Here is a 19019-nt window from a genome sequence, read left to right on the forward strand (position 1 = left end):
CGCAGTGGTTGAGAGTCTGCCTGCCGATGCAGGGGACACGGGTTCATGCCCTGGTCCAGGAAGATCCCACATGCCACAGAGCGGCTGGGCCTGTGAGCCATGGCTGCTGAGCCTGCGCATCCAGAGCCTGTGCTCCACAATGGGAGAGGCCACAACAGTGAGAGGCCTGCGTACCGCAAAACAAACAAACAAACAAAAAACCCCATTCATCATTTATTGTGCATCAGAAAATACACAGTGAATAAAACACCACACATTTAAAAACAACAGTTAAACATTTAACTATCAAGTTGAGGAAGGTGTGGAGAAGTTTGTAACCAATCATATAGGGCTATAGCTCAGGTAAAAATGTAATAAGTTAGACATTAACAAAATATTTATGTTACATACTACCTAATATTTTCCCCTTCAGTGAAAACAGTGAAAGCACGATGAAGTGAATGAGCAGTATAAAACAAAACCCATGGGATGTGACCATATCTATACTCAAGGTTACTTTAAATGCATTTATAGATAAGAAAACTGCAAACAATGTAAATAATAAGTGAACCAGAGACCTCGAGAAGGTAGAAAATGAACATAACTCACCAACAGACAGAATTAAGAAAAAAATTAATTGAAATTTAAACAGAGAAGTAGGTTTTATTAACCTTGAAGCCTTTTCTTTAAAAAGAAAATATAAGCACTTATAAATTTCGTAAAAGTATGCTACAGTATTGTTAAAAATGAGGATGTCAACAAGCAAACAAAAAAAAAAACAAGGATGTAATAACACACATAAAGAGTATTCAAAAATAAGGTTGCGTGCTTTACATTTTTGATACCAATAAATTTCAAATTTAGATATACTTCACTTCCTATAAAGAAAAAACTAAGTTTTCCAGAGTTGACTGAATATTAGAAAAGGACAGATTTTATAGGGAATCCACTTGTGTTTTTTTAACTGTAGTATTATCAGTTGTTAAGAGCAAAGATTTACCAAACTATAAGTGTATAGAAAATATCTATGATACAAATTTCCAAGTTTGAAAACATGCAGATTTCATCAGCTCCTTTTCTGAATCTTGAATAATTTCAACATATAAACAGAAACCAAGATTTGCAGATGTCCTCAACCTCCCAAATTACAAAAAAAATGTTGAGTACCTATGAAAGCCAGCTACTTTTCTACATGTTAATTGTGAATTTAAATTTAAAAAGTCATAAGATGCATATTAATACATCTTAGTTTTTTCTCTTTAAAATGGAAATATTTTTAAACCAGTAATATATTCATTAGTATTTTTTAAACTAGAAGATTATTTTTCAGGTATTTAGTAGAACGTATCTATTTCCAAGTTTGATTATCCTTCCACAGTTTACACAGATTAACTAAAAGGAAAATATTTTAAAATTACTTAATCCTTGCATTGAAGAATGGTATGATGACATAGGTAGAATCAGAATGTGATCCTTAAAAATAATTATTAACCACAAAAAATAAGAACTTAGAATCACCTGAACATATGCATTTTCTTTAGAAAATGTGGAATGTCTTCTTTTACTCAGCCTTCTTTAAAATGGAAATTTAAAAAGATGAGTAGAAAGCTACATTTCTCAATTTTTACATAACTTATACAAATGTTTGTAAAGGCTGTCCTTGGAAGAGAACTGAACAAAACTTTAGCTAAGCAAGTTTAACCTGTGTCTCAAGACCAGTCCTAACTATGTCTTCTTCTATATCCAAATGACAACATTACTTTTGAGGTTTCCTTCAGTCAAGTATAAAAAGGAAAATTTCATAATATCAGTGTTTTGCTTTATTTTTAAAGTTTGTATTTAAGCACCTCTGAAATCTTTAAGCATGAATCTTGAAATAACTGCTTGCAGTCCTAAAATGTATTATTTTGTTTTTGTTTTGTAGGAAATAATGTTAATAGTCCTTGAAATATATGCTTCTTAAATTCTTCTGTTACATCGTGAACGACATCAATATAATTTTTCTTCTTTTTGCTTTAGTCTTCCAACCATATATATTCTGTGAAAATTTCTAAAGAGAGAAGGCAATATTCTTTATTTCCAACTTTTGCTAGGTTTTAGGATAAATAATTGACAAGATCAGAATGAAGTCATTACAGCAATCAGTTATTACGGTTTCAGTTATTCTTGATCTGTGACAACTGTTCTTCTTCACTATACCAACAGAATGTTTAAGTGGCTATAATATAATCAGTCAATTGCATATATAATCTTGTATAATTATGTGAAAGATACTTCTAATACACTGACATTATTCCTTCCAAGTATATTTTTATATTAACATATACCTTGACATGCCTACAAACAATATCCTTTCCAACATTTATTCCATATCATAATGTTGGTATGTGGACAATCTTTTTATTTTATGTATGCTAATATGCGTGGTGGTATCTCACTGTGGTTTTAATCTGCATTTCCCTAATGACTAACATTGAACATGTTTTCATGTACTTATTTGCCATCAGTTAATCTTTAATGAAATACCTGTTCAAATCTGTGGCCCATGTAAAGTTGGTTTGTTTGCTTTCTTTTGAGCTTTGAGTGCTCTTTATAGATTCCAGATCAAATCCCTTTTCACATGTGTGAAATGCAATTTTTTTCTAGGCTGTTATCTTCTCATCTTAGGAGTATGTTCTGAGGAGTAGAAAGTCTTGATTTTTGATGAGGTCATTATTTATCATTTTTATCTTTTATGAATTGTGTTTTTGGTGTCATATCAAAAGAAACCTTTGCCTAACCTAAAGCCACAAATATTTTCTCCTAAAAGTTTTGTAGTTATAGGTTTTACATTTAGCTCTATCATATTTTTGAGTCAATTTTTGTACACGCTGCAAGAGATGGATCAAAGTTGGTTGGTTGGTTTTTTTTTTTTTGCATATAGATATCCAGTTGTTCCAGCATCAATTGATAAAACACTTTCCATTCTACACTGGATTGCCTTTGCTTCTTTTTCAAAAAAAAATCAATTGACCATATAGGTACAGGTTTATTTCTGGACTCTAGTTTGTTCCATTAACCTTTTTCTGTCTTTATGCCAATACTCTCTTGATGACTGTAGCTTTATGAGTCCTGAAGTCAGGTAATGTAAGCCCTCCAACTTTACTCTTTTTCAAAATTGCTTTGGGACTTCCCTGGTGGTGCAGTGGTTAAGAATCCGCCTGCCAATGCAGGGGACACAGGTTTGATCCCTGATCTGGGAAGATCCCACATGCCACAGAGCAACTAAGCCTGTGTGCCACAACTACTGAAGCCTGTGGACCCTAGAGCCCGCATGCCACAATTACTGAGACCACGCACCACAACTACTGAAGCCCGTGCGCCACAACAAGAAAAGCCACCACAATGAGAAGCCCACGCACTGCAACAAAGAGTAGCCCCTGCTCGCTGCAGCTAGAGAAAGCCCACACACAGCAATGAAGACCCAAAGCAGCCAAAAAATAAATTTAAAAAAAAACACTTAAAATAAAAACTGCTTTGACTATTCAACTTTTGCATTTCCATATGAATGGTCGAATCAGATTGTTGATTTCTATTAAAAAGGCTACAGGGATTTTGACTGAGATGTTGTTCAATTTACAAACGAATTCTGGGAGAACTGATGTTTTAACAATATTGGGATTTCCAATGCATAAACATATCTCTGTATTTCTTCAACATTTCTCTCAACTGTGTTTTGTAGTCTTTAGTGTACAGGTCTTTTACGTATTTCATTTTTTGGTGCTATTTTAATAAGTATTTTAATTTCAATTTCTGATTTTTAATGCTAGTATATAGAAACGTAATTGTTTGTTTTTTGTTTTTTGTTTTTTTTTTTTTGCGGTACGCGGGCCTCTCACTGTTGTGGCCTCTCCCATTGCGGAGCACAGGCTCTGGATGCGCAGGCTCAGCAGCCATGGCTCATGGGCCTAGCCACTCCGCGGCATGTGGGATCTTCCCAGACCAGGGCACAAACCCATGTCCCCTGCATCGGCAGGCGGACTCTCAACCACTGCGCCACCAGGGAAGCCCTGTAATTGGTTTTTATATATTGATCTTATATTTTTCAACCTTGATAAACATTTATTTTTAAAGTAATTTTTTGTATAATACATAGGACTTTCTATGTAATCATGTCACTCACAAATACAGTTTTACTGCTTTCTTTCCAGTCTGCCTTTTGTTTCTTTTTCTTGCGTTATTGCACTGGTTAAAACCTCCAGGACAATGTTTAATACAAGCAGTGAGAACAAACTTCCTTGTCTTTTTCTTGATCTTAGAAGAAAAGCAACCATAAATGATGTCTGCTGTAGGTTTTTTGCAGATAGATGTCTTAGCTTGGACTCACTAAAACAAAATACCATGACTGGGTGGCTTACATTTATTTCTCATAGTTCTGGAGTCTGGGAAGTCCAAGATCAAGGTGCCAGCAGGTCTGGTGTCAGGTGAGCTAGGTGTCTAAATTCATCTCTTCCCATAGCAGGCCTTGGAACTACAACACAGGACTTTCTCGTTTCTCTACTACCAACTAATCAATGCTTCTCTGCTATCCATAGAGAATCCATTTCTTCCACTCCTAAGGCTCTGTCACCACAACAAAGACCTTTAGTAGATGAAACTCAAGATCAGAGATGTGCATCTATACACATACATCTCTGATCTTGAGTTTCATCTACTAAGACCCAGTTATACATTTCCAACTTACAGTTCAAGCTATACTTCAATCTCAGTGATTCCTCAATAAATACATCACAAATGTGCTCCATTTCCTTACTTTCTATCAACTTAAACATCACCAAATTTTGAAACTAAAACTATATTCACTCCCACATATCAATTTTGATCCTTCTAATTATAGTTCCTACTTTGCACAAGGTTTTTGGAAACAAGTCTTAATCCCCCCTCCACCAATTCAAATGTAAGATAATTCAAAATTTCTAAACTTTTTTTTTTTTTTCTTTTTGCGGTATGCGGGCCTCTCACTGTTGTGGCCTCTCCCGTTGCGGAGCACAGGCTCCGGACGCGCCGGCCCAGCGGCCGTGGCTCACGGGCCCAGCCGCTCCGCGGCATATGGGATCCTCCCAGACCGGGGCACGAACCCGTATCCCCTGCATCGGCAGGCGGACTCTCAACCACTGCGCCACCAGGGAGGCCCGAAAATTTCTAAACTTTTAAACAAACTCAGAAAAGAATTAGCATAGGCAGACCTGAGAATGCTGTCCTTAGAAAGGCCTGATTGCAAGGTGGGCCCTGACTGGTCTCTAGGAACTTGGAATTCGGGAGGGTTCCTGCCATTCTTAGAACTAATAAAAGTGGCTTATTGTGCCTAAATTATTTGTGCAAACAATGTAGCTTATGCTGAACGCCATCTTCCAAAAATCTAGAATTCTAGCATGTACTATGCAGAGGGTACCTCGCAACCAGCCTCCAGTGAAATCCCTAGACACTGAGTCTCTAATGTTGTCCAGGAGAAAACATCTCACACTAGTCACCAATTTTGGCTAGAAGAATTAAGCACATCCTATGTGATTCCACTGGGAGAGGACTCTTGGAAGCTTGCACACGGTTTCCTCCAGACTTTACCCCATGAGCCTTTTCCCTTTGCGGATCTTGCTTTATATCATTTTGCTAAAATAAATCTTAGCTGTAGTGTCGTAAGGAACTTAATGTTTCCAAAAGAGAGATCTAGCCTTTGCCCTCAGCTCCTGGGAGGTAATCTCTGACACTTTGGAATGTCCTGCCTGATAAAAGTATCTGTTTACTGTAGGGAATATGGACCACACCAGACAGTCAAACAATGTGACTTATGGTGGGGATCTGTATCACAGTATCAGTGTGATCTCCAGAGGGACTAGAGAGTGAGGTGGGCCACATAAGCAACCCACCGTGACTGTGTGACAGAGCCCCAATAAAGAATGGACAACTAGGGTCAGGAGGGCTTCCTTGGCTGGCCATACTCTGAACATACTGTTATACGTCATTGCTGGGAGGAGTTTACACTGTCCATGACTGCACTGTCAGAGAACAAATAGAAGCTCTGCATCTACCTAGAGCCGTCTTGGACTTGGCCTCATGGGTCTCTTCCCTTGGCTGATTTTAATATGTATCTTTTCACTCTAATAAACTGTAACCAGGAGTATAAAAGCTTTTAGTAAGTTCTGTGAGTCCTTCTAGTGAAGTATCAAACCTGAAGGTGATCCTGGGGACCCCTAAATATGCAACTGGTATCAGAAATGAGGGTGGTTTTATTGGCTATTCCCTAACTTCACAGCCATGAATACAACTATACGCAAAGTCCTGTGACTATGCCTAGTGGATCATTAGGCAGGGTGATCTTGCGGGCCGAAAACACATGGCCAGTTTAAAAAAAACAAAAAAAGTTAGCTATTTACAAAAGCCAAGACATGGAAACAACCTAAACATCCATCAACAGATGAATGGATAAAGAAGATGTGGTACATATACACAATGGAATATTACTCAGCCATAAAAAAGAATGAAATAATACCATTTGCAGCAACATGGATGGACCTAGAGATTATCATACAAGTGAAGTAGGTCAGAAAGAGAAAGATAAATACCATATGATATCACTTATATGTGGAATCTAAAATATGACACAAATGGGGCTTCCCTGGTGGCGCAGCGGTTGAGAGTCTGCCTGCCAACGCAGGGGACACGGGTTCATGCCCCGGTCTGGGAAGATCCCACATGCCGCGGAGCGGTTAGGCCCGTGAGCCATGGCCGCTGAGCCTGCGCATCCGGAGCCTGTGCTCCGCAACGGGAGAGGCCACAACAGTGAGAGGCCCGCGTACCGCCAAAAAAAAAAAAAAAATGACACAAATGAACTTATCTATGAAACAGAAACAGACTCACAGACAGAGAACAGACTTGTGGTTGCTGAGGGGGAGTTGGGGAGGGAAGGATTGGGAGTTTGGGATTAGCAGATGCAAACTATTATATAGAGAATGGATAAACTACAAGAGCCTACATATAGCACAGGGAACTATATTCAATATCCTGGGATAAACCATAATGAAAAGGAATATGAAAAAGAGTATATATATATATATCACTGAATCACTTTGCTCTACAGCAGAAATTAACACAACATTGTAAGTCGACTATACTTCAATAAAATAAATTTCTTTTAAAAAGTTAGTGAATAAATGCTCAACAAATACATCCATTCACACAATCAAACAGATAGGTCATTTTATAAGAAAGAAACAGCAGTATCAAAGAATAGTATTTTGTAAAACTACAGAGCCTTATATAAGACCAAATGCAAAAAGAAGGATGTGCTGGTGAGAATCAGGATCAGGAATTTCAAAGAACCTTGCCACAGATATAAGGAGGAAAGACACACCTACAGGTGTGTCTGAGGCTGCAGACATTTACACAAGTCAATGTAAGTGTTGGGTGATCACAGCAGGTGATCAGTGTCCCGAAAGGAAGTCAAATTAGAGAAGCCTCAATTTCTACATGTGTCTGAAACATGTGAAGGGAGCATCTTCCACATCTTAAAAGTGCTATGCCCTCTAGAACCAGATGGCCTACGATATGCACGGCTTACCCATACTTGGTTCCTCTTAGCCACCTGGCAATGGGAGTCTTATCTCTTCCTTCCCTATTATCCAAGGCAATTTCCCATGCTCCAATAAGTAAAATTATATCAGACTTAGAAAGGCCTGTGATAATAAGCAGAAAGAAGTGGCCATGTTGTGGTTGCTCAAGTACTGACATGGCCACACCGTAATCAGGATAGAGGCCTGATAAAACAACAAAAAAAGTTTAGAAGAATATTTGGCAGATGGGATAAAGGAAGCTGCTCATTCCAATTTGTACAATTTATGGAAATTCAGAGCCTCACCAAAGATTCTCAATAGAAACAGAAGACGCACCCACGATCACATGCTGAATTAAGGGCTGGATGTACTTCCCAGCCAGACCATATTCTGATAATTCTCCAGCACCAGAATTATGCACAAAGCTCTCGGTGAGGGAGTCAGGAATCCCCATTCTTCCTTGGAGAAGCCAATGGCCACATCTTTGAATGTCTCTGATCCCTGAAATGACAATTTCTTAAAAGAGCCCAGGTAACAGATTGGAAGCTGGGAGGCATGTCAAGGAACTAATTCAGGACTCTGTGTCTCAAAAGCAGCTTAGCTAAAGCAATACTGTGAAACACTACCTGTTTCTTAAAAATTTGGTGTAGAAAAATACTTAATGATAAGGAGAAAGTTCAAGATAAACAGGATGAATAAAAAGAATCCAATACTTATCACAGTTGTTTCTAGAATCCTACATATGCATCACATGAGCACACCCTGACTTTGTTGGAAGTCACTCATGATCAACTCTACTTTAACCTAAAGTAGATTCCTTTTAGTGGATCTTCAGGATGAGTATCAGGATAATAGACTTTTTTACAAAAATGAAATAGTCCCTCTTCCTTGAATCTGGGTTGGAGGCTTTAATCAACAGAATATGACAGAAGTGACACTGTGCCAGCTCCAGGCCAAAAGTGTAAGAAGACTTGGCATCTTCTGTTTTGCCCTCGTGGAAGCTCAGGGCAAGAAGTCCAGTCATCACACTGGAAAGGCCATCTGAAAAGGCCAAGGGAAGAGGGACAGGTTCTGAGACCACATGGAATAAAGCCAAGGAACCCAGCTGGCAGCAAAAATAGAGCCTGAGACAAAGGATCCCAGCTATTCTGGGGTTAAGTACCACACATGTGAATGAAGAGGCCATCTTAGGTGTTCCAGCCCCAGCAGGCATCACTGGAAACAGAAACAAATCATTCCCATCTTACCGAGTTCAAATTCCTCATCCACAGAATCATGGGAAATAACAAAATGGTTCTTGTTCTAGCAACTGCCTTTTAGGTCGTTTGTTATGTAGCAATAAAAGTTAGAGACAACCTGCCTCTGAAATCTTCAGCAGATGTGTTATTACTTCACCCTGCCCACCTCCATCAGGGCCTGCAACAGATGCAATTAATCAGGTTTCATCTTAGCTACTTATGGGGAATAAGTGAGGGGATGGACTGAGGTTGCCTAGCTCATGGCTAGTTTCCCTTTCCAATAACCCGAGACTTCACTGAATCCTAACACAACTATGACTCACGGTGATTTCAACCACTATGACTTCCCTGTGCTGTGTCTGTCTGTCCTTTCCAGATACGCCTTGTCTGCACCATCTGTTTGTACTAACAGTACATAAGGCCATTGAAAGTTACTGTTGAACGTGGAATGATCTCTGCACCGCAGTGATAAGCAAAGTTTAGCTGCAACACATAAACTGCTTTCTTCTGTTGTGTTAACTTGATACCCCCATGGGTACCCCCATGGTAGCAGAAATACATTAACACTTTTACCTTTTACCAAATGTTATTTATTTTTAATAGATTCACTGGGGTATACTGTGAAAACCAGAAAACTCATTTTAAAGTATATAAATCAATGGTTTTTAGTAAATTTAGAGTTTGCAACCATTAAATTATTAATACCACTTTGTCATCAAAAATCTATATATCTATGTAAAGAACAGCAGTTCATAAACTTACACATACAAAGAGACAATGTAAAAGAGAACTGTGAATATAAAAACATCAAATATTTTCATTTTTATGAAATATGAAAAGTGGTTCTGAGTTGTATAATTACAGATGACACTTATTTCCTAACCCTCAACAATAACCACACAACACTTTTTAAAAAAATGACCATTAAAAGTGTGCTATGGATGCACTTATTATCCCAGTAGAAAAAAATAAAAAGTTTTCCTTTTCTCATTTAAATGTGGGGTTTAAGAAATCTTCATTATGAGTGAGTGAGTGACTGCCCTATTTTTAGAGATTTTTGTTTAATGTAAATGTACACCAAAAGGGTCACAAAACATTAAGTGTACGTGAGTTTTCACAATACACCCACGTAAGGAGAACCCTGAGTAAGAAATAGAGCAGTACCAGTACCTGCGAGTTTCCTTGTATCCCCCTTCTAGACACTAGCACCTCTCATTATCCTGAGTCCTATCACCATCGATTAGACAAACTATACTATTTTAATGAACAACTTTTCTTGATACTCTTAAGATCCAGTATTTTTTCCATAACTATTACATCTTCTAAAGTATCACAAAAGGCATGTATAAGAATATTCATAGTTTTATTCATAATAGCCCAAAAATCCAGAAACATTCCAAATGTTTATCAACAGGAATACACATAAACAGACTGTAGTATATTAACACAACAGAATACTACTCAGTAAAAACTAAACTAATAGACATCATCAAGGAATCTCAAAAAACAGACGCTGAATGAATGAAGCCAGACACACACAAACATACACACTGCTTGGTTCCATTTATATGAAGTTAAAAAAAAGAAAACAAGCGGGGGGGGGGGGCGGGGGCAAACAAATCTACTGCTGTAAAAACAAGAAAGCGATTTCCTCTGAGAGTGAGGGTAGGAAAACAGGCATGAAGGAACTTTCAGGAGTGATGGAAATCTATCTTGATTTTAGTGGCGGTTACAGGGCTATACTCAATAGTGAAACTGCACAGTTAATACCTGTGTTTTATTATTTGTAAGTTGTATTTCGATTACAACAATAACTTACAAAAATATCAAAAGAGTAAGAGTAGCATGGAATGAAAGGGATAAGGTGTATTGGTTAAAAAAGCCTTAGGCATAAATATTTCAAGTGGTCAAAATAAAACGCAGAAAGAAACAAGAATAAAATGGTCAAAAAATTTTTTTTCTGTATGGTATGTGTGTATATGTATGTATATACATATATATTTATATATATAAAAGACTGTTGAAATATTTTTATAGTTTTCTCTTTAAATACAATTTAGTAACTGCATGAATAATATGACTCAATAGCATATGTAGAGAAAATACCGCTTCTTTTCCTAAAAGAAAGGAAATAGGAGTTTCCTCTTTGAGAAGAAAAAAATCTGTTTTACAAAATAAAAATGGCTTGCTATCAACATTCAGAGGGGAAAGAATCAAATCTGCTTGTACCACATAGAAATTCAGAGCACATGAAACCACCTTGCACAGAGCCCTCCTCCAGGAAACAGAGCTAGCTCGCCAATCTTCTTTGGGGCTTACTGTCTTGCTCCTCATTTACACAAAGCTGATAAGGTATTTCCACAGATGAAGCCTGTCTCCTGCTTCAGCTATCAACCTCAAACAGGATCCCACAATCCCACACTTCATCTTTTATAGTGCCGTAGTAAATGTCCTCATCCTGATAAAGTGGACCTCCGTGCTCAAGATACCAATCACATTCCTATCGCCTAAATTTTTCAAAGGCAGGCTATGCCATTACCAGGACTGAAACAACCAAAAGTATTTTCTACCTTACTTCCTCTCAATCCCAAGGCTGAGAAGAAGGTCAAAGACGACTGAGAATTCACTTCTCTTTCAAGAAGACGAAGAGTCTCTAGGAAACATATTTTTGACCCCAAAGGTGTTTAGAAGAAGACTGGTCACAGTAGACATTCAGACTAATTCACTGAATGAAAAATGAACATTTAAAGTAGAGGAAAGGGACACTGAGAAAGGGGACACTTAGAGTCTCATCTCCTGCTGGAATGAAAGGGCCTGGACCTTGCCCCTGTGTCAGCCTCTATTGTCCAAGCAAGTTTCATGAGACCCGTTAAAGAGAAACACCACAGGCCCAAAATGGCGTCACTTGTGCTAAAGCCCAAAATACCAAACCTAGACCTAACACCTAACTTAATTAGTTTCAGTCTTTCCCAAAAAACCGTAATCTTTCTCTCTTTTTTTGGGCTGCATTGGGTCTTAGTTGGGGCACATGGGATCTTTCATTGCAGCATGCAGGTGCTCGGGCTTAATTGCTCCACAGCATGTGGAATCTTAGTTCCCTGACCAGGGCTTGAACCAGCATCCCCTGCACTGGAAGGCAGATTCTTAACCAGTGGACTGCCAGGGAAGTCCCCCCCAAAACGTAATCTTAATCAACCAGTTTGGAATTTTCTGGTCATCACCAATGAGGTAATGTCACACAAGTTCCTCCCCCACAGAAAAGGCAATCTGCATGGTAAAACATTTGTATTTCCTTCCCCACCAAAAGATCTTGGCCCCAAACAAACAATCAATCAATCAATCCTTCTTTCTTCTTTCTGTTTCTCTCTCTCTCTCTTTCTTGGCTAACGACTTCCTTGCCCCACCCTCCTTTCTCTAAAAGCCTTCCATTTTATACCACTCCCTAGAGTGCCCTTCTAGTTGTTTGATGGGATGCAGGCCCATTCATGAATTGTTGAATAAAGCCAATTAAAACTTACTAGGTCGGGTGGGAGGGAGGGAGACACAAGAGGGAAGAGATATGGGGCTATATGTATAACTGATTCACTTTGTTATAAAGCAGAAACTAACACACCATTGTAAAGCAATTATACTCCGATAAAGATGTTAAAAAAAAAAAAACTTGCTAGGTTGAATTTTGTTTTATAACAGGAAAAGCTAGATGTTTCCAGAACTTAAGAAACATGATGTTGCGGTTAACTGAGATAAAACAAAACCTTACTTGTAATGTCCACTTTGGAGGGTCTCTCGCAGAGGAAGCACGGAGTACTGGTGAGACAGGAGGGAGAGGGGCAGGACACAGCCGCTGGATAAATGAAGAAGTGGTGCAGCTGCGAGGACAGATAAACCCAGCTGGAACCGGCTGAAGCCAAGGTGGATTCCACAACAGTCCTGTCATTAACCATTAGCCCATTACACCTTCGTTATACTACTAAAAAATCACTCCCCCTAATGCCATGACAGTTCCAAGGCAGACCATAAAAGGCCAAAAAGTGGGCAGTGGCCCAATTCCTGGGAAATCTCCACTTTTCCCCAAAACAAGACTATTCCTCCCACTCATCAGCATATAAAATTATTCAGTCTGTAAAAAACAACCACCCCATGCCCTGGGGCCCGCTCTCACTTTCCAAGGTGGTAAGCATTCTGCCTTCCCAGTGTGTGACTCTCTGAATAATCTCACGTTCTCTTTTCTTTGGCTCACTGTTTATTCTTTCCTGCAGGAAGCCAAGGATCCTCACTTGGTGGTCAGGCCCAAGAACCAAGAGCTCCTGCGGGTCCCAGAACGTGACATTTCCTTCCCTCTCCCGCAAGACCGGGAATGCTGAGCTGACTTCTACCCATTTCTGAACTCCAAGAAAGATCTCACTGTCAAAATACAGCTTTGTTTAGTGAGCAGTGCTGGTTCCCAAGTATGAAACGGGCCTTTTTCAATAATGCCTCAGTCGCCTACTCGGGGATGGAATTAATAAAAGTTAATACAAATAACGATAATGACTTTAATAATACTCTCCGTACGCATGCATACACACACACACACACACACACACACACACACACACACGAGTTTTTTTCATAAACATCAACATACTGATAACGCCCGCACTACTTTCGACTCTCCCACTCGGGCGGCCTCCCAACCCACAGACCCGGACGTCCGGTCAGCCCGGCGCCCAGCTCCCGGGCCACCCCACCCTGGAGCGGTTCCGAGCCGCGGCCGCCCCGCCCCATGCGACCCTACCCTGAGACAGCCCCGCCGGCCTGTGTAGCAAGAGAAAAACGGTCCAAGAATGGAGGAGCTTCCATGAACGCAAGCGAAGCGCCTCAAACGCCTCAGCGACCAGAGGTGCCCGTCTCCCGACACCGCCCGCGCGCCGCGGTGGCTCCTGGAAGTGGGCGAAGCCTCCGTGTGCGCAAGCATGCGCAGTCTCACCTCCGTGCTCCAGGAGACAAGAATGCAGTGGGATCCTGGCCCCCTAGGGGGCGGAATTTCCGGGCCTCCGCGCACTAGGTCTCTGGAGGAGTGAAGGCATCCGCGAGTGACAGACACGCATGCACGCCGTCGTCCCTGGGGGCGTGGCTTTGTGCCCGCGGGGCCGGATGAGGGAAGACTGCGCAGGCGCATAGAGTACGTTGGTTTTGCGTTACCTGGTAAGGCTTCCCGGGCGGTGGAGGGGGAGGGGCCTTCTGAGAGTGCCGGGTGGAAGTGGTCGCTGGAGACACGTGGGTCAGTGTGTCATCATGTATATGTCTGGCGGACTTCTCCTGCAAAGTTGTTTCTCCCTGTGGTTATGGGATTTGCCTCACGCAACTCTGTGGGTGTTTTGTTGACTTTTCTGAGCTCTAGAAAGTCTGTGTGACTTTTTGCTAATCGTTTAATTTTTCAGAGTTTCAGTTTGCTCATGTGTAAAATGGTGTGACCAAACCAGGTTTGTTTGCCTGGTGCAGAGACACTGGCTGAGGTTGAAAGCCAGCAGGACCCTGTGGGGCCTTACCTGGTACAAAAGCCCCTCCGTGTACCCCATTTCTTGTTTGTAGAAATAAAGGCTTTAGTTTCCTAGGCCTTCCCAGAATCCCAAGGAGCAGGCACAGTTACTTATTAGAGAACGGAGGGAATACAGAAACAAAGGAAAAGCAGTCAAGCAAGAGTTATATTTTGTAATAACCTATAAGGGAAAGGAATTTGAAAATGTATATATAAATAAAACTGAATCACTGTGCTGTATACCTGAAACTGTTACTAAGCCCAACCTCGTTCTGCTCACTGCCCAACAGGCCAATAAATCGGGAGAGGAGTTGTGGGAACAGGGAATGATTTTAATCGGAAAGCTAGCAGACTGAGAAGATAGCAGACTAGCGCCTCAAAAAAAACCCATCCTCCCTCCGTCCGAATTCGGGCTTCTTTTATACAGAAGGGGGGGAAGGGCCCACTGTGGCACCAACCAAGGGCTGAGCAGGACCACTAACAGGTCAGTGGTTGACAGTTGCTAACAGTCGCTTGCTGGGGGGAGGGGCCCACTGCTGCACTGACCAATGGCTGAGCGGGGCTGCTATAGCTCTTGCCTGACCCACTGCTATTACAAAACTAACACGATATTGTAAATCAAGTATACTTTAATTTTTAAAAAATCAAGATACTATTAACTCGTCTACTGGCCCTTTTCTAACTTGACCAGCTTTCCCACTCATGTACTTTTTTTTGTTTCAGGATCCAATCCACATTGCATTTATTATATTGTCAGGTTTTCTTAGTTTCTCCCAATTTTATAACAACGCCTTAGTTATTCTTTGTCTTTCAAGACCTTGAAACTTTTTGAGGATCCTAGGCCACTTATTTTATAGAATGACCTTCAACTTGGGTATGGTTGATGTTTTTTCATGATTATATTGAAGTTTTCAGTTTGGAAATGAAGACCACAGAAGTGATGTGCCCTCCTAAGTGCATCTTATCACAGACTACACCATGTCAGCTGGGGGCTATTACTTTGATAACACGGTTGAGGTGATGTCTGACAAGTTTCTCCATCGTAAAATTATTTTAGTCCTTGTAATTAGTAAGCATCCTGAGAAAGGTACTCTGAGACTGCAGCAAATATCCTGTTTCTCAACATATTTTCGCCCATTAATTTCATCATCCATTCTCATCTGCAACAGTGATTACTGTTATGCTTACCTAATATTGAATTTTTCTTTCTCTTACTCCTTATATGTTTATTAATTGGTGTACTGTAAAGAAAAGCTGTCTCTTCTCCACTTATCTACTCAGTTGTTTATATCAGAACAGGCTCATGGCTAATTATTTTATTCTGTAGGTTATAAGCCAATACTATAATTATTTGTTTTGCCCAAGTTTTCCCTGGTTTAGCCATTGGGAGCATTGTCAATTTGGCTCCTGTGTGTTTTTGACATGCCCTGTTATTTTATGAGCACTTCCTTACTTTCTATCACAAGATGTCCAGGTATATATTGTACTTTCCCTGACCCAGCCCTAGAGTCTCTATTTCTCCATGGAGTCCTGGGTTTGTTTTGTTTTACAGAATGGTACTTAGAAACCAAGATGTGGCAGCTGAGTGTGCTCAATACTGCTTCAGTGTTATTGTTTCTAGGCCTTATTAGGGGACAGATAGACTATCCTATTCTAATGTATATATTCATACTCACATACAGGTGTGTTTTTATATCTTGATTACATATATTAAAACCAGTGCAAAGAGGCGGAGTCAAGATGGCAGTGTGGAAAGACGTGGAGTTAGCATTTCCGCACATCTAGGGTGCCTGCCGGCCACTGGTAAGGGACTCTGATGTCCAAGGAGATGGGAGGAACCCCAAAGTGAACCAGTAGGATGTAGAGGGACTGAGGGGGGGAGGAGAAGTGGAGGCCAGACAGGATCGGTGCCCCTGAGGCCAGGGAGATCAGGAGAGTCAGGTGGAAGAGACTCTCCAGGAAGAGCGGGAGAGGAGCGGAGGGTGATCCGCTCAGGCCGGGGAGCCTGCTGAGCTCCCAGGCCGGTACCCTCCCTTCAAAGCCCCATCCAGCCTGTGTGAGTCCTGGGGGCATAGGAGGGAGGCCAGGAGATCAGGAGAGGCAGGCAGGAGGGGCCCTCCCAGACCAGAGGAGCAGGAGAGGAGAGGAGGGTATTTGCCCCGCCCACCGAGCCCAGGAAGCCTGCTGGGCTCCTAGGTGAGGTCCCCTGTCCTCTGAGACCAGGGGTGGGGGGCACGCCTGGGCCCCTTCTGTTTCTTGAGCCTAAGCCCCACTCCCCACAGCCCCCAGGGCCTTTTCCAGCCCTGTGGGTCCTGAGCATTGGCCTCACCTGCCGCCCAAACCCCACCCTTGCTTAGGCCCTGCCCTCCATAGCCAAAGCCTCCCCCTCCCAACTTTTTTTTTCCCCTCCTCCTCTTTTTTACTATTGTGGTACTGTTGTACCTTCCGATTGTTTGTTCATCTATGTTTTTATTTTTATATTCTTCCTAACATATCTGTTAGTTTCCTAGTCTAATTATATTTTTACCTTGTTATTGTTGTTTTTTGCTTGTTTGTTTGTTTGCCATCCCTGGCAGCTTGCAGGATCTTGGTTCACGAGCCTGGGGTTGGGCCAAATCTCCTGCAGTGGGAACTCCGAGTCCGAACCACTGGACTAACAGAGAACCTCAGACCACAGGGAATATTCATTGGAGTGAGGTCTCATGGAGTTCCTCATCTCAGCACCAAGACCCAGCTTTACCCAATAGCCTACAAACCCCAGAGTTGGAAACCTCAGGCCAAACAACCAGTAAGACAGGAACACAATCCCACTCATAAAAAAAAAATTTTAAAAAAAATGAGACAGCAAAAAAATATGTCATAGATGAAGGAGCAAGGTAAAAACCTACAAGGCCAAATAAATGAAGAGGAAATAGGCAATCTACCTGACAAAGAATTCAGAGAAATGATAGTAAAGATGATCCAGAATCTCAGAAATAGAATGGAGGCACAGATTGAGGAAATACAAGAAATGTTTAACAAAGACCAAGAAGAACTAAAGAACACAGATGAACAACATAATAACTGAAATGAAAAATACACTAGAAGGAATCAATAACAGGATAACTGAGGCAGAAGAACGAATAAGTGAGCTGGAAGACAAAATGGTGGAAATAACTGCCAAGGAGCAGAATAAAAAGAAAAGAATGAAATGAATTGAAAGCAATCTCAGAGACCTCTGGGACAACAATAAATGCACCAACATTTGAGTTATAGGGGTCCCAGAAGAAGAAGAGGAAAAGAAAGGGTCTGAGAAAATATTTGAAGAGATTATAGTTGAAAACTTCCCTAACACGGGAAAGGAAATAGTCACCCAAGGCCAGGAAGCACAGAGAGTCCCAAACAGGATAAACCCCACGAAAAACACACCAAGACACATATTAATCAGACTAACAAAAATTAAGTTCAAAGAAAAAATATTAAAAGCAGCAAGGGAAAAACAAAAAATAACATACAAAGGAATCCTCATAAGGTTATCAGCTGATTTTTCAGTGGAAACTCTGCAGGCCAGAAGGTAGTGAAGGTAGTGGCAGGATATACTTAAAGTGATGAAAGGGAAAAACCTACAACCAAGATTATCCTACCCAGCAAGGATCTCATTCAGGTTAGATGGAGAAGTCAAAAGCTTTTCAGACAAGCAAAAGCTAGAGAATTCAGCACCACCAAACCAGCTTTACAACAAATGCTAAAGAAACTTCTCTAAGTGGGAAACACAAGAGAAGAAAAAGGCCCACAAAAACAAACCCAAAACAATTAAGAAAATGGTAATAGGAATATACATATCAATCATAACCTTGAATATAAATGGATTAAATGCCCCCACCAAAAGACACAGACTGGCTGAGTGGATACAAAAACAAGACCCATATATATGCTGTCTGCAAGAGACCCATTTCAGATCTAGGGACACATACAGACTGAAAGTGAAGGGATGGAATAAGATATTCCATGCAAATGGAAATCAAAAGAAAGCTGGAGTAGTAATACTTGTATCATAAAATAGACTTTAAAATAAAGACTGTTACAAAAGATAAGGAGGGACACTCCATAACGATCAAAGGATCAATCCAAGAATAAGATATAGCAATTAAAATGTTTATGCACCCAACATAGGAGCACCTCAATACATAAGGCAAATGCTAACAGCCATGAAAGGAAAAATCGACAGTAACACAATAGTAGTAACGGATTTTAACACCCCACTTATACCCATGGACAGATTATCCAAACAGAAAATAAATAAGGAAACACAAGCTTTAAATGACACAATAGACCAGGTAGATCTAATTGATATTTATAGAACATTCCACCCAAAAGTGGCAGAATACACTTTCTTCTCAAGTGCTCATGGAACATTCTCCAGTATAGCTCACATCTTGGGTCACAAATCAAGCCTCAGAAAATTTAAGAAAATTGAAATCGTATCAAGCATCTTTTCTGACCACAATGCTATGAGATTGGAATTCAGTTACAGGGAAAAGACTGTAAAAAACACAAATACATGGAGGCTAAACAGTGCACTACTAAATAACCAAGAGATCACTGAAGAAATCAAAGAAGAAATTAAAAAATACATAGAAACAAATGACAATGAAAACACGATGACCCAAAACCTATGGGATGCAGCAAAAGCAGTTCTAATAGGGAAGTTTATAG

At 40.5% G+C, this 19019-nt stretch overlaps 1 long non-coding RNA gene across 1 annotated transcript; it reads right to left on the reverse strand.

Moving 5' to 3' along the window:
• Positions 1-212: 212 nt before the first annotated feature.
• Positions 213-13940, reverse strand: LOC309795641. The gene is made up of 4 exons (XR_014292305.1): positions 13581-13940; positions 12966-13056; positions 12564-12733; positions 213-2029 (listed from the first exon to the last, which is right to left on the reverse strand). It is a non-coding gene; the product is annotated as an uncharacterized lncRNA (long non-coding RNA).
• Positions 13941-19019: the final 5079 nt, after the last annotated feature.

The sequence above is a fragment of the Mesoplodon mirus genome (genome assembly GCF_964341445.2).
Source record: "Mesoplodon mirus genome assembly, chromosome: 19".
Taxonomy (NCBI): Eukaryota; Metazoa; Chordata; class Mammalia; order Artiodactyla; family Ziphiidae; genus Mesoplodon; species Mesoplodon mirus.